The sequence below is a fragment of the Pleurodeles waltl genome, chromosome 4_1, assembly GCF_031143425.1.
Source record: "Pleurodeles waltl isolate 20211129_DDA chromosome 4_1, aPleWal1.hap1.20221129, whole genome shotgun sequence".
NCBI classification, from domain to species: Eukaryota; Metazoa; Chordata; class Amphibia; order Caudata; family Salamandridae; genus Pleurodeles; species Pleurodeles waltl.
The window spans coordinates 453549247-453561668 of NC_090442.1; positions in this window are offsets into that span (position 1 = coordinate 453549247).

The following is a 12422-nucleotide window of genomic DNA, read 5'->3' on the forward strand; positions in this document are numbered from 1 at the left end:
GGCTTCCCATTTTGAGGGTTGATTGTGGGTGTAAAGGTCTAATGTATTCCATATATGCTGGGAGATTATAGAGTTGTCTCTAGTGAGGGATTGGGGACATATGTGCTTCTGAAGTAGGTGATGCAGACCCACCAAGTATGGAATGAAAAGTTGTTATGAAATTTCCAATCGATCAAGACTACTTTGAGGACAAAGGTGAGCAGAATATCAAGTAAAAAGAGGTCTGAAGTAGAAAGATTGTGAGGAGGGTCTGCAATATGTGGTCCCAGGGTGATAAGCAGATAATTCAGCAGGATGAGGGTTTTAAAAATTTTGTATAACTGGTTAGAAATGTCCACTAATAGGAAAATAGCACACGTCCAACAGGCATCAGAATCTTTGAGTTTCAATTTTAACAGTGTAAAGGGGGTTCAATTTACCCTTAGGGTACTCCTTGAACAGTCCAAAGGATAGGGTGCACTGTGTATAAAAAGTTGGGCATACACTCTTCATGTTTTACAGTCCTGACAGTGAAAAAATCCTAAATTCGTTTTCACTACTGCAAGGCCTGCAAGGCCTACCTCTCCCATTGGATAACATTGGGTTGCCTTGTTACATTAATTAAGTGATAACTGTCAATTGGGAGCAGGTGGGCAGGCCTAATTTGGTGTCTAAACTATTGTAAAAAAAAAAATCCCTCTTTAAAGGTAGAGTCACATATTAAGTCACAATTCTGAAAATACAAATTTTTGGTGTCTGCTTCCTGTAACCTGTGTCACATGACTAGGTGTAGTTGGCAATTTTTGTTTGCGTATTGCTCCCAGACAGTGAGACCAATGTAAGATAGGCATAGGCAGAATGGGCCACTCAGAGGTATTAAGTGGGAGGAGCGGTCACCTAGCACACTTGCACATCACAAAGTCCCTGTTTGAATACTATTGCAAAGGCGCTTGATGCCAGTCAATTGTGGCCCCAGACAATCTGGGGGCAGGGCAGGAAGGCAGGAAATTCCAAGCATTTTTGGGGTTGGAATCGTCTAGAAGCTTCTCCTACTGCAAAGTGGGCACCAGCTATAAATATTTGACCTCATACCCCCATCTCTTCAATATGGATCTGGACCGGTGGAAGATTCAGGAGGATTGCTGTGCTGCTTTGCTGCAAGAAGGGCTGCTACTCTGCTGCCCTCCTACCCTCCTGCCTGAGAGACTAGACTGGACTTGCATTTTGGACCCAGGACCACCAGAGGGACTAAAAGGCTAGTTGGCTAGTTAGCTGGCCTCCAGATCACATGCATCAGGGACAAAAAAGGCTTCCTCCATCTTCAACCCAGCACGTGGGCTTGAAGGTGTCCTGGCAACTCAAAGTTTGTGCCAGCAGACCCAAAGCATTACATCCTAGAAACTCTGCATTGAACCTACTGAGGAGCACATCACTTCACCAACCTTCGCATCGGAACAGCTGCACAACACATCCCTGATGCAGGTCTTCACATCACAAGCCCCATCATCAAAATCATGCTTGACAGTGACACAGTAGTCTGCATCCAACGCCCAGCAGATTACTTGTAAACAATGCCTTGTGACAGATCCTTGACACAGGTCCTCTCATGACAACCTCCTTATTGATGGTATCCTCAATGATGATGCAGGAACTCGCAGCACAGTCCTGCAGCCTCTTGGAAAAGATGCTGAGCAAAAAAATCGCTCTAGTATGACCTTGTACCATCTGTAATTAGCGACGCATCCTAAATGCAGGATCTTACAATACTCCGCTACCAGGATTTTAGGTGCTCTTGTTCAGTGGGCCGAAATGGGTCCCTTTAGCCAACTTGCGTTCCATCACAGTCAGCCTGAAATTGTAAGTTTGTTCCAGTCTGGCATGACCAGATAACGACAGTTGGCTCTTTGTGCTTTTTGGCACTATTTTCACTTAAATCTTTAAAATTGCATATCTCCCGTTCTATTGATTGGATTTGTGTCATTTTGGTCTTAAAGTACTTATTAAATTTAACTTTAATATTCTAATTTGATGTGGGATTTTTCTTGCTTTGTGTTTCACTTTATTACTGTTTCAAGTGCTGCATAAATACTTTACAAAATGCCTCTATGTTAAGCCAGGTTGCTTTTGTGCCAAGCTACCAGGGGTTTAAGCACAAGGTAATTTGGAGTTTGTTTGTTACTTCAGTCTGACAAGGATTGTGGTTGCTGCGTGAGTAGGGTTTCATCCCACAAAACCAGTAACCCAATTTCTTACACATGTCCTGCTTCTAACTAATGTCATCTGATTTATTTAGAGATATCTGATGTTTGTTAAAGTAAATTATTATGAACAAAAATATGTCATTCAACAGCATCACTTCCACATAAATGTTAAGTTTGTAACACAAATCAACCATACAATGCTTTGCATGCTTTTATTTACGAAAAATGAATACCTCACGCCAGATACCCTATTGACCACGGATGAAGATGACTCCTGCCTTCTGATATTGATGGACCTCTGAGTTGCTTTTGACACAGTCAGCCATCTCATTATGAATCACACCATGGCAATGTCCAGTTCATTTTGAGGGCAACCCCAGGTCACGGAGGATCCCTATCACCTACAGAGTCATACAGAGTTTCATGCTGTCCCATGTAATTTTCAATCTCTACATGGATCTCCTTGGGACCATTCTTGGAGATAACAGCATCTAAGGTATCAAATTGAAAGACTTCTCCACTCCAGATAGCCAGTGTTTCAAACACTGCCTGAACTCCACCCAGACCTGGAAGTATAGTGCCTACCTGCAGCTCAATGCCTCTGGGGCAGCATATCCTTGATAAACGTTTACTCATATAATTATGTCAACCTACTACTGAGCCCACTATTGGTCTTTGGAACTTTGGTGTGGCTGTTAGGTATAATAAAAAGCTTCAATATAAACTTTTTACTTATAGGAGACAATAATGGGTGTTTAAGATAGTTTAAAGTATTTATCCAAAAATAGAGTATTAGGGTTTATTAATAAATATAGCTTCTGCTACCACACTGTTCTGCAACAGTCTATCCAGTCCCCAGTTCCTTCCAGCAATAGTCAGAAAACTGCTCTATGAAGAAGCAAAACATCTAAAGTGACTAAAATGTGAGGAGATGTCCAAATGCAGGAACCAAAGCCACACCATCATGTATCTGCCTCACACTGCACTGGGTACCCCCTACTCTCTCCCTTTGACACATTTTATAACAAATTAACTGAATTAACTGTTACAACAATTAATAATTGATCATAAATGATATTCTTTCATCACAAGTTGAATAATCTAAAACAATTATTCTGTTCTCATTCAGAGAAGAATTGAAACAATGGTATGGTTTCCCATGCCTAGCTTACTTCTGAAAGAATAAAGTCCATGCATGTATACAATCATCATCTCCCTTTCCATAGCTTCCATACTGTAGGTCCTTTCATAAAAGAAGCAATTTACTATATATTGTGTGCAAATCAGCACATTCTGAAGCAGGTTAGCAAGCAGAAAAGCATACATATCACTGCTTTCATTGTTTAAGATGGAAGAGATTTTGTAACATGCATAGGCCATGCAAAGGTTAGAAGCAAAACATTTGATTTGCAATGAAAAGTGCACTTCAACAAATGTATTTGTCATGATGTAATTTCATTATCTTCATTGCCAGGCTCTTGTCTTTTTCTTTTTAGAGTTTTTCTCTCTTTTATTTTCTTATATTCTTCATTCAACCTGTAACTCAATTCCAAATCTTTCTTCATTCTTTTGTTCATTTCTCTTGCTCTTTTCTGTATCAGAATCACCTTATTGGCCTTATTTATGGCTAGTGTAGTCAGAAGACAGACTATTACCACTAACAAAGGTACTAATGTAGTTTCAAGGATTCCTCCTCACAATCCTTTCAACCAGGTTGCTCCTGTTGCAGATCCTTTGGAAATACTTTGAGTTATAGTAGGAGTTTCCAAAGGTTTAAGAACAAGCCTTAAATCAGTTATGTTCTTTGCATAGTCTAGCATTTTCTTGCTCTCATCTAGTATGTAACTGCAACAATTCTTAGATTCCTAGTATCATGCAGACACCACCCTTCTGAGCTTAACAAATGTCTACTGCATAGTGATTTTGAAGAACTATGAATCTAATAGCTACAAGCTCTGTGTATACTAATAATATAGCTGCAGGTATTATCGCTCCAAATACATCTCCCACCATGTGTTTCTTCTCTCACACTTCTTGTGTATCTCCTGTATGCTGGTGCCATTGTTGATGCCACTAATTGTACATGGTACATTTTTGAAAAAAAATCTCATATAACATATTCCATCCCAGAATTTAGGCAAACTAAAATATACAAAACTCCCACATATAAAATACACTCCTGGTATAGTTAGATCATCCTCTTGCAAAATCTGCCATTCTCCTCTGGATAATTCAAATATATGTTCACTATAACTATTCCCTACAAATACTTTCTTCCCACTTATTCTTCTTTTAAACACACACTTTCTCTTTCAGTCTCCCTTCCAATTTCAGTTTAGGTACAGCTATCTTCTTCCTAAATTCATCTTCCTCTGTTTTTCACACATTCTTATGCACATCTTCTCTCTTATATTCACTCTTTTTAATTTCTAATTTCTCTTTTCTAGCATTTGTATAAAAACCTTTTCTTGTGAGCTCATTAAACAAGTGAAGCTTCTCTCTCATGCCTTAACACTAGTTACAGGGGTAAATGCCCTAAAGTAATGCCAAGCTGTATCAATATCTTTAGCTTGTGGATGTAAATTCATGCATTTAATTAATGGCACTTTAGAAACTACCATGTTAAAACTTTAATAATATCGTTCAAAGCATTGCCGCCTATTTACTAGACTCATAAGTAACCCTCAAGAAGTAGCATAGTAAAGCGGAATGTGATGATAGGGAATATATTCATCAGCTGAAGATGGCATGTGAGCACATACATAACAGTCCTTAATCTCTAAAGATTTAGGCCCTCATTACAACATTGGCGGTATTGAACGCCTACCGCCACGGCTGTCAAAATACCGCAGCCGTGGCTACCAGCTGTCTATGCGTATCATGACTGCCGATGGACACTGCCGACGGTCATGGCGGCGGACGTCAGTAAGGCGGCGCTGCTGACTCCAGCCAGAGGACCCCCTGCAAGCAGGTAAGTCAGGCTCTCTGACCGGAGAGGGGGGTGTTGTGTGTATGTGGGACGGTGTGTATGTTTGTTATGCGTGCATGCTGGTGTGAATCGCGTAGGATGCCTGCGTGAATGAGTGACTGTGAGTGTTGTGTGTTGTGAATGCATGTGTGTTACAGGGTATGTTGGTGTATGTTGCAGTGTGTGGGTGTGTACGTGTGCATGCGTGGGTGGTAGTGGGTATGCGTGTGTGCATGTGTGTATATGGGTGTGCATGTGGGTGTGTAAATGTGCAGGGGGCAGGAGAGGGTGGAGAAGGACTCTAGGGAGGGGGAAGTGATTCTCTGGCACTGATAGTGCCTACCACCATGGTTTTCATGGCAGTAAGTTTGGCATGAAAACCATGGCGGTAGGCTGGGTCGCAATCCCGAGGGTGGGATTGTGAAGTCCGCAAGGCTGGAGACCGAAGTCTTCAGCCCAGTGGCCGTTACCACCCTGACGGTCGGTGTGTTAAAGTGGCGGTCATGGATGGCGGTAACCGCCATGGTCATAATTCAATTTTTTTTACCGCTGATCTGTTGGCTGTATTATCGCCGCTTTTACACTGACCGCCAGGGTTGTACTGAGGGCCTTATTGTATTCTTATATTAATATAGAATAAACATTCATAGAATAATCTTCTGCCATGTAATCTACAAGTGATATCTTTAATTTATCTTCAGATAGCATTGGCTTCTGTGTTATATTTACAAAATCAACCATTGTTTTCTCTGCATCTGGTGTAAAGTGTATTAATAAAACTATTGCTATGCCTATTAACACTATCACTGTGAGTACAGTTCATAAGAAAGCCTTACCTCTTGTGCTGCGTACAGTGCACATGTTGTCTCCACAATCATATCTACTAGCAATAACTCATTAGTGAAATCAATGTAGTTATTCAGTTGAGCTGTTTCAATAGTTTCTCCAGTTACTTTTTTCTTTTTGACACTTTTAGGTCAAATCTCATCATGTAGATATTTCCTTGTACTGCTCCATAACTTGCATCCTCTCCTAGGTCTTCTAGTTTCTCTTCTTGATCTGTGTTTCAGGATATTTGTTACCAACAAATACAGTTAATATGTCTCCATTATCACTTTGAGAGATATCTGGTAACTGAACAACTTCACCTTTTGGAGTCTCTTCACTCCCAACTTTCTCTTGTTGTCTGTAATCATAATCTGATCTTCCTTGAATTTCTTCTCACATAACGGATGGTGGTACGTACACCAGTGCTCTTGGTTCTCCTAAATTATATAGCACTGTTTCTTCTTCAGGATTCCTTGTTGTTTGGGTGTGCGATGCATGCACCTAATTTGGAACCCCAGCACACTTGACTGCAGTATTTGTGATTAGTATCACCTGGTAGGGGCCTTTCCAATGGGGTTGTAAACAGGACCTTCTCACATGTTTTTTGATAAGGATCCAATTACAAGGGTTTAAGTCATGACCGTGGTCCTGGCTTGGTTTTTCAGTCACAGCTTCAACCTGCTGAGACACATAACACATCAGCAAATCCTTTGTAATAGTCAAGTACCAAGTCATATGAAATATTCAAAAGCACATTTCCTGGAACTGAAGGCAATCTCATTGCCCTCGAATCTCATGAGGAGATAGACCAGTTCTTTTATCAGGTTTACTTTGCAGAATCATCAAATCCAAGGGTAAAACATCAGGCCGTTTTCATGAAGTAGAAGCACAAACTTTTGCCAGTCTGGATTTGATGGTGCTGTCCCACTGTTCCACAATGCCTGAAGCTTCTGCATGATAACTGCAATGTAGCTTCTTTTCAATCCGTAAAACTGCACATAACAATTCAGTAATCACACTGCTGAAGCTAGGAGCTCGATCTGATTCCAGAGAAACAGGAATACCGTACCTGAGTATTAACTCCCTCAAAAGTAACTTTGCTATAATTAGGCTATCATTTCTTCTTGTGGGGTAAGCTTCCACCTTTCGGGAGAAAATTGAAAAAATCACCAGAACATATCTCAAACCATTGCAAATGGGCATCATCAAGAAATCCATCTGCATCTGGTTAGAGGGATCTCATGATCATCCTATGTGACTGAAACTGACAAGTTATTTTGACAATAACAATTTGCCAAAAGAACAAGTGATGGATGGAATGAGGGACAATGTAAAAAAATTCACCTCCAGTACAGAGATCAGGGCCTAAAGCCATCATTTTTTTGTTACCCATGCCATTTCAGTTTGGACCTAGTCATATGAAAATCAGTCTTGACCCTGCTCTCCATTCGATCAGTCCAGCCCAAACTGCTAGGCAAGGTCCTCACTGGACCAAAAACAAGCTTCCTGGGATCGGTTTCGGGGTATCACCCCTACTCAGCCAGGCTAGCTTGACTCCAGTGGCATAGGGATGTGCCAACTAGAGAGATCCATGATACTAACAGAAGAGAATCCATATTGGCAGAACATCCATATGAGGAAAAGATATATTGATGATGTACTTCTGAACAAGAGATGAGGCACTGGATTTCTGCCTATGCCTAAATGACATTGACCGTAATTTCAGGTTTACCAGTACCAGGAGCAGTAACAAATTGAATTTTTTGACTTAAGGATTTTTACAGACAATGGGATATTGCACACTGAGGTGTTTTACAAACCTACAGACAGGAGAAACTTGCTCTGGTACAACAGTTTCCACCCAAAGAGCCTCAGGGATAACCTTCCAGTATGGCAGTGTTTTAGGCCCAGAAGAAACTGCACCCTTAGAAAAGATTACAAAAACAAGCTGACCTTCTTACCAACAAACTCAGAGAGAGGGAGTAACCTCAAAAGTCATTAAAACAGCTGACACAAGGGCACGGAATAGCTATAGAGAAGCATTTTTTGAAGGACACATAAAAGAGCCTAAGAATAATGTCATTTGTGTGACCACGTACACCCCCTAGCTAATACGGTGAAAAGAATAGTAAAAAAACACTGGAAATTCTTTAAAACAGGGGTTTGAATCTGGAAACACCATTGTTCTCTTTCAAACATTCGGAAAGTCTAAGAGATAGAATCATCCATACGTGCCCAAGGACAATATCGGAAACCAATAAACAAAGGACATAATTTCCTCCAGTGGTAGGTCATTACCCATGCAGACAATGCAGCGTATGTCACCTGACTAGAAAATAAAAGGTGATAGACTTGTGATTACGCACACCATGAGAGCTTCTGAATTTCTCTAACTGCAACACCAACAATGTGGTTTATATAATCACATGGAGGTGTGGACTCAGATATGTAGGCATGGCTACTCGAGAAGTTAAAACATGGATCAATGAACATCGAAGTACATTTCGATGTAAGAAGGTAACAACCAAACTGATGTACCACATCTTTAATACTGGACATGGAGTAGATGATTTCTCAGGGCCAGTCATAGAACGCATAACCATCACCACACCAGTCCCTGCCCTTGCACTATTTATTAGAGAACAAAGATGGGTGTTTCAACTCCATACAGATACACGGGATCTAAATGATGAAATACCTTGGACACAGGTAAATAATAGGTAGAGAGGTTGCTATGGAACCATTAAAACAATGTAATTTTGCTGGCAATAAGAAGACTACTGTAGCCAGGTAAAAGAATTCCTGAATCAGGGACACTGTGACCTAGGAGTGTCTGGGGGTGGCATAGGAACAGGTACACATGTTGAATGGGGTAGATAAAAGGGAAATGAGTGACTCTAACTCCCATGACATTTAGATACGTAATTCTAAGTGCTGAATAAGACCCAGAACACCTACTTGGTAGCATAAGTACATATCTGGGGTCATAGATGAGAAAATGTTCCTTGAACAAAAACACAATTTATCCTACTATTAAAATAATGAAGAGTATAGAAATTCCTCTCTTTTAAGAAAACAGCAGTAACTATTTTGAGGTTGCTCGATGCTGCGGGTTAAGTGGAAAATGATTTTTTTTTAAAAAGTCATCCTAGTTGCAGTATGAAATACCATTATACATTTAGTATTGTGGAAGTTTAATTTGGAGTGGACACAACAGAGTTCATTGTGCCCAAAAACATAATTTATCACGAGGTTAGAAGAACGTGAAGAAATACAAAAACTCTGAGGGATTGAAGCTTATTTTTTAGTGTCTTTTACATCCCGACAACAATATTAAAAATTCCAATTAAAGATGGGACACCAATATGAAGATCCCAAATTTAAGTGGGTTTGCCCCATGCATGTATTGAATGAGAAAAAGCAAAGGGTAGATTGGTTAATTGATGTCAGACCTGACATGAAGATATACATGTGCAGTACCGGTCGAGTGTTTAAGGAAGTAAGATAATTGTAAGAAGAGATTGAAAAACAACGTTTGGAAATACTATTTTAATTCAATTGATCTGACCTGCAGAGTGTGACAATAGGGAAACCTCCCCATCCTAGTGACTGATGAGACGTTTCCATGACAGTTGCATGGTGAGTATGGAAATTTCAGCACAATGAGAATATCTGAGGTAGTAAGGGGGTTTTAAATTCTTATAATTAATTATGTTTGTTCACACTGGGTTCTTGTGCACTGTTTTGAGACACTGTGGGCAGTGTTTTCCACAAATGTAAGCTCTACCTGGGTGTTGAATGGACACAATGGATTGTGTTTAGAGATACATACATTCCCCTAGTTAAATGTTCCTATGTGATTTATTGTTTAAGGAGACCCTTCGAGGACTAACGTAAAAATTAGTCTTGCTTCCTTTGCATGCTGATTAACTTTAAATGTGAAGACAGTAGGGAGTAGAATATAGTGCCCTGAAGGCCTGAGGAGAGATGCTTTGAGAAGTATTTCCTGGCAAGTACCTCGCTAGTGGCTGAAACATGTTGGCAGGTCATACAAGGTGGGTGGATCCATTATAGATCGACATATCACCGCTATCATCCGTCTAGAAGAGAGTGTGTTTGTATTCCCTTTAACCCTGCCCAACATCACCCCCAATGAAGAAAGGTTCTTGGATAGATGCTGAGGTGGTTTTAATTAGCTTACTACCTGGTACCTGGTACCCTACTGACCAGACAACAATTCATTCTGATCTTTATGCCCTATGGCAGAGTAACCCTAATCTATGAGATTTCTTTGCGACATATTCATTGACATTTTTTAATGCCTGCTTAGAGCAGGAGTTCATAAGAGGTTCCCATTGTGTTCAATGGGCCTCTGGGTGCTTTCCAGGATTAGCGTCATAATTTTTGATGCTAATCCTGCAAAGCACCGGACTCACATCAAAATGATGACGCTAGTCCACCTAACTACTGCCATGGTGCACCGTATTTTACATACGGCACACACATCGTGGCATGAGGGGGCCATTAGGGGGCTCAAGAAGAGTGGCACTGCATTAGGTGCAGCATCACTTTTCCTAAATCTGCCCCTAAATTGTTTCCAGTGAATATTGTTTGCTCATATCTGGTAAGTCTCAAATTTATGAGGTGCTGTGTTTTCGTCTTTGTTAGTAACACCTCAACCGGATGCGGAACCATGGCCATGAAAGGAAATCCCATCACAATGTTTTCACACTTTTCAAAAGACTCAAACTCACTGCAGCCACCGCTTTCAGGCAACCTGGCAAATTGTTCGCAACAGGATCTACAGCCACAGGAAAGTAAGGGATGGGACTTTTGTAACCTCCCTGAATTTGGGTTAGCACTGAGAGTGCAGCACTCGCTCTCACTGCAAACCTAATTGAATAATTTTGTATAGTCTGGCATTCCCAGTACCAGGACACAGCAGAGGCTTTCTCTTAGCTCTAGGTACGCTTTCATGCATGCGTTGCCCCATGGGACCGGATCAATTACGTCTTTGTGAGTTATCCTCAGTAGAGGTTTTGCCATCAGGGAAAAGTTGGGTATCCACTGACTACAGTAGCACATCATTCCAAGAAACATCCTGACTTATTTCTGTGTCTTTGGGGGTTTCACTTTCAAAATCATCTCAACTCTCTATCAGGACTCTTTTATCACACTTTTTTCAATAATATCTCCCAGGGGTTGTAAATCTCTCTGACAATATTGCAATTTATTAGGTGATAGCTTGTGTCCATGCTCAGCCAAATGGTTTAACAAAGCTATGGAATTCATCTGACAATTTTCCTTAGTACTTGATGCAACCAGTAGGCCATCAATGTACTGAATCAGAACTGAGCTTCTTGGTAGTGTTAAGGCCTCTAGATTATTATTCGTTATCTGTTTATTAAGAGACAGACTCTCTGTGTACTGTTGTGGGACATGACACCACATTAATACATTCTCTCTGAGCACAAAGGAGAATGGAAATTGTCTGTCTTTGTGCAAAGGTATTGAAAATGAAACTTGACACAAATCAGTCACTGTGAGCCATGCAGCTGTACATGGAATCGGATAAAATATGGTGGCTGGTTTCAGTACTACAGGACAACATTCAATTACAATCTCATTTATTCTTCTCAAATTCTGCACTATCCTGAATTTGCCATTGGACATCCATAATCCCATAATTGGTGAGTTGCATGGAATTCCAAAAAGTTCCCTCAAAATGCCTTTCTGTAGCATTTTGTTAATTAAATGTGTAATCCCTTCTCTCACTTCTGGAGTCATTGAGTGAGGTGGTGTTGTTGGAGAAACTGCATTTAGCTTTATGCTTATTTGGACTGACTCAACTCCTTTGATCAATCCAATTTCCATTCCTGTCACATTCCACGCTCATTGGGCAAGTCATTTAATACTAACATGGGATAGAACTCTGCTGTTTCTCCTGGATAAAATTTCAATTGAATCTCATCATCATGTGTTTTAAAGTCAATTCCATTTGGAATACAATTAATGGCGCAATTTAACTTGCACAGAAAATCCCTTCCTAATAGGTTAATAGGACTCTAATCACATACTACAAACTGATGTTTTTCTTCAAAGGAACCTAACTTTACAGATACCTCGTATGAAATTGGGTTGGTAACTTGGTTATTAGCAACTCTTACAACTTGTATTTCTCTTCCCAAGAGGGGTAGGTTTGGTACTTCTGCTGTTCTGACAGTGGAACGAGTAACTCCAGTGTCAATAAGAAATGACAGTTGGTGGCCATTCCCACTTCCATATAGATATGGTCCACTGTGGTCCACCTCTAAGATAGCACCAAGCATGCAATCTGCCTCCCTCCCCGTGCACCGTAATTGTGACATGCCAAATTTCAGCATTATGCTGTTATCAATCATTGGGAACTGTTGAATTACACTGGGATTTTGAGCCTGCACTACAGT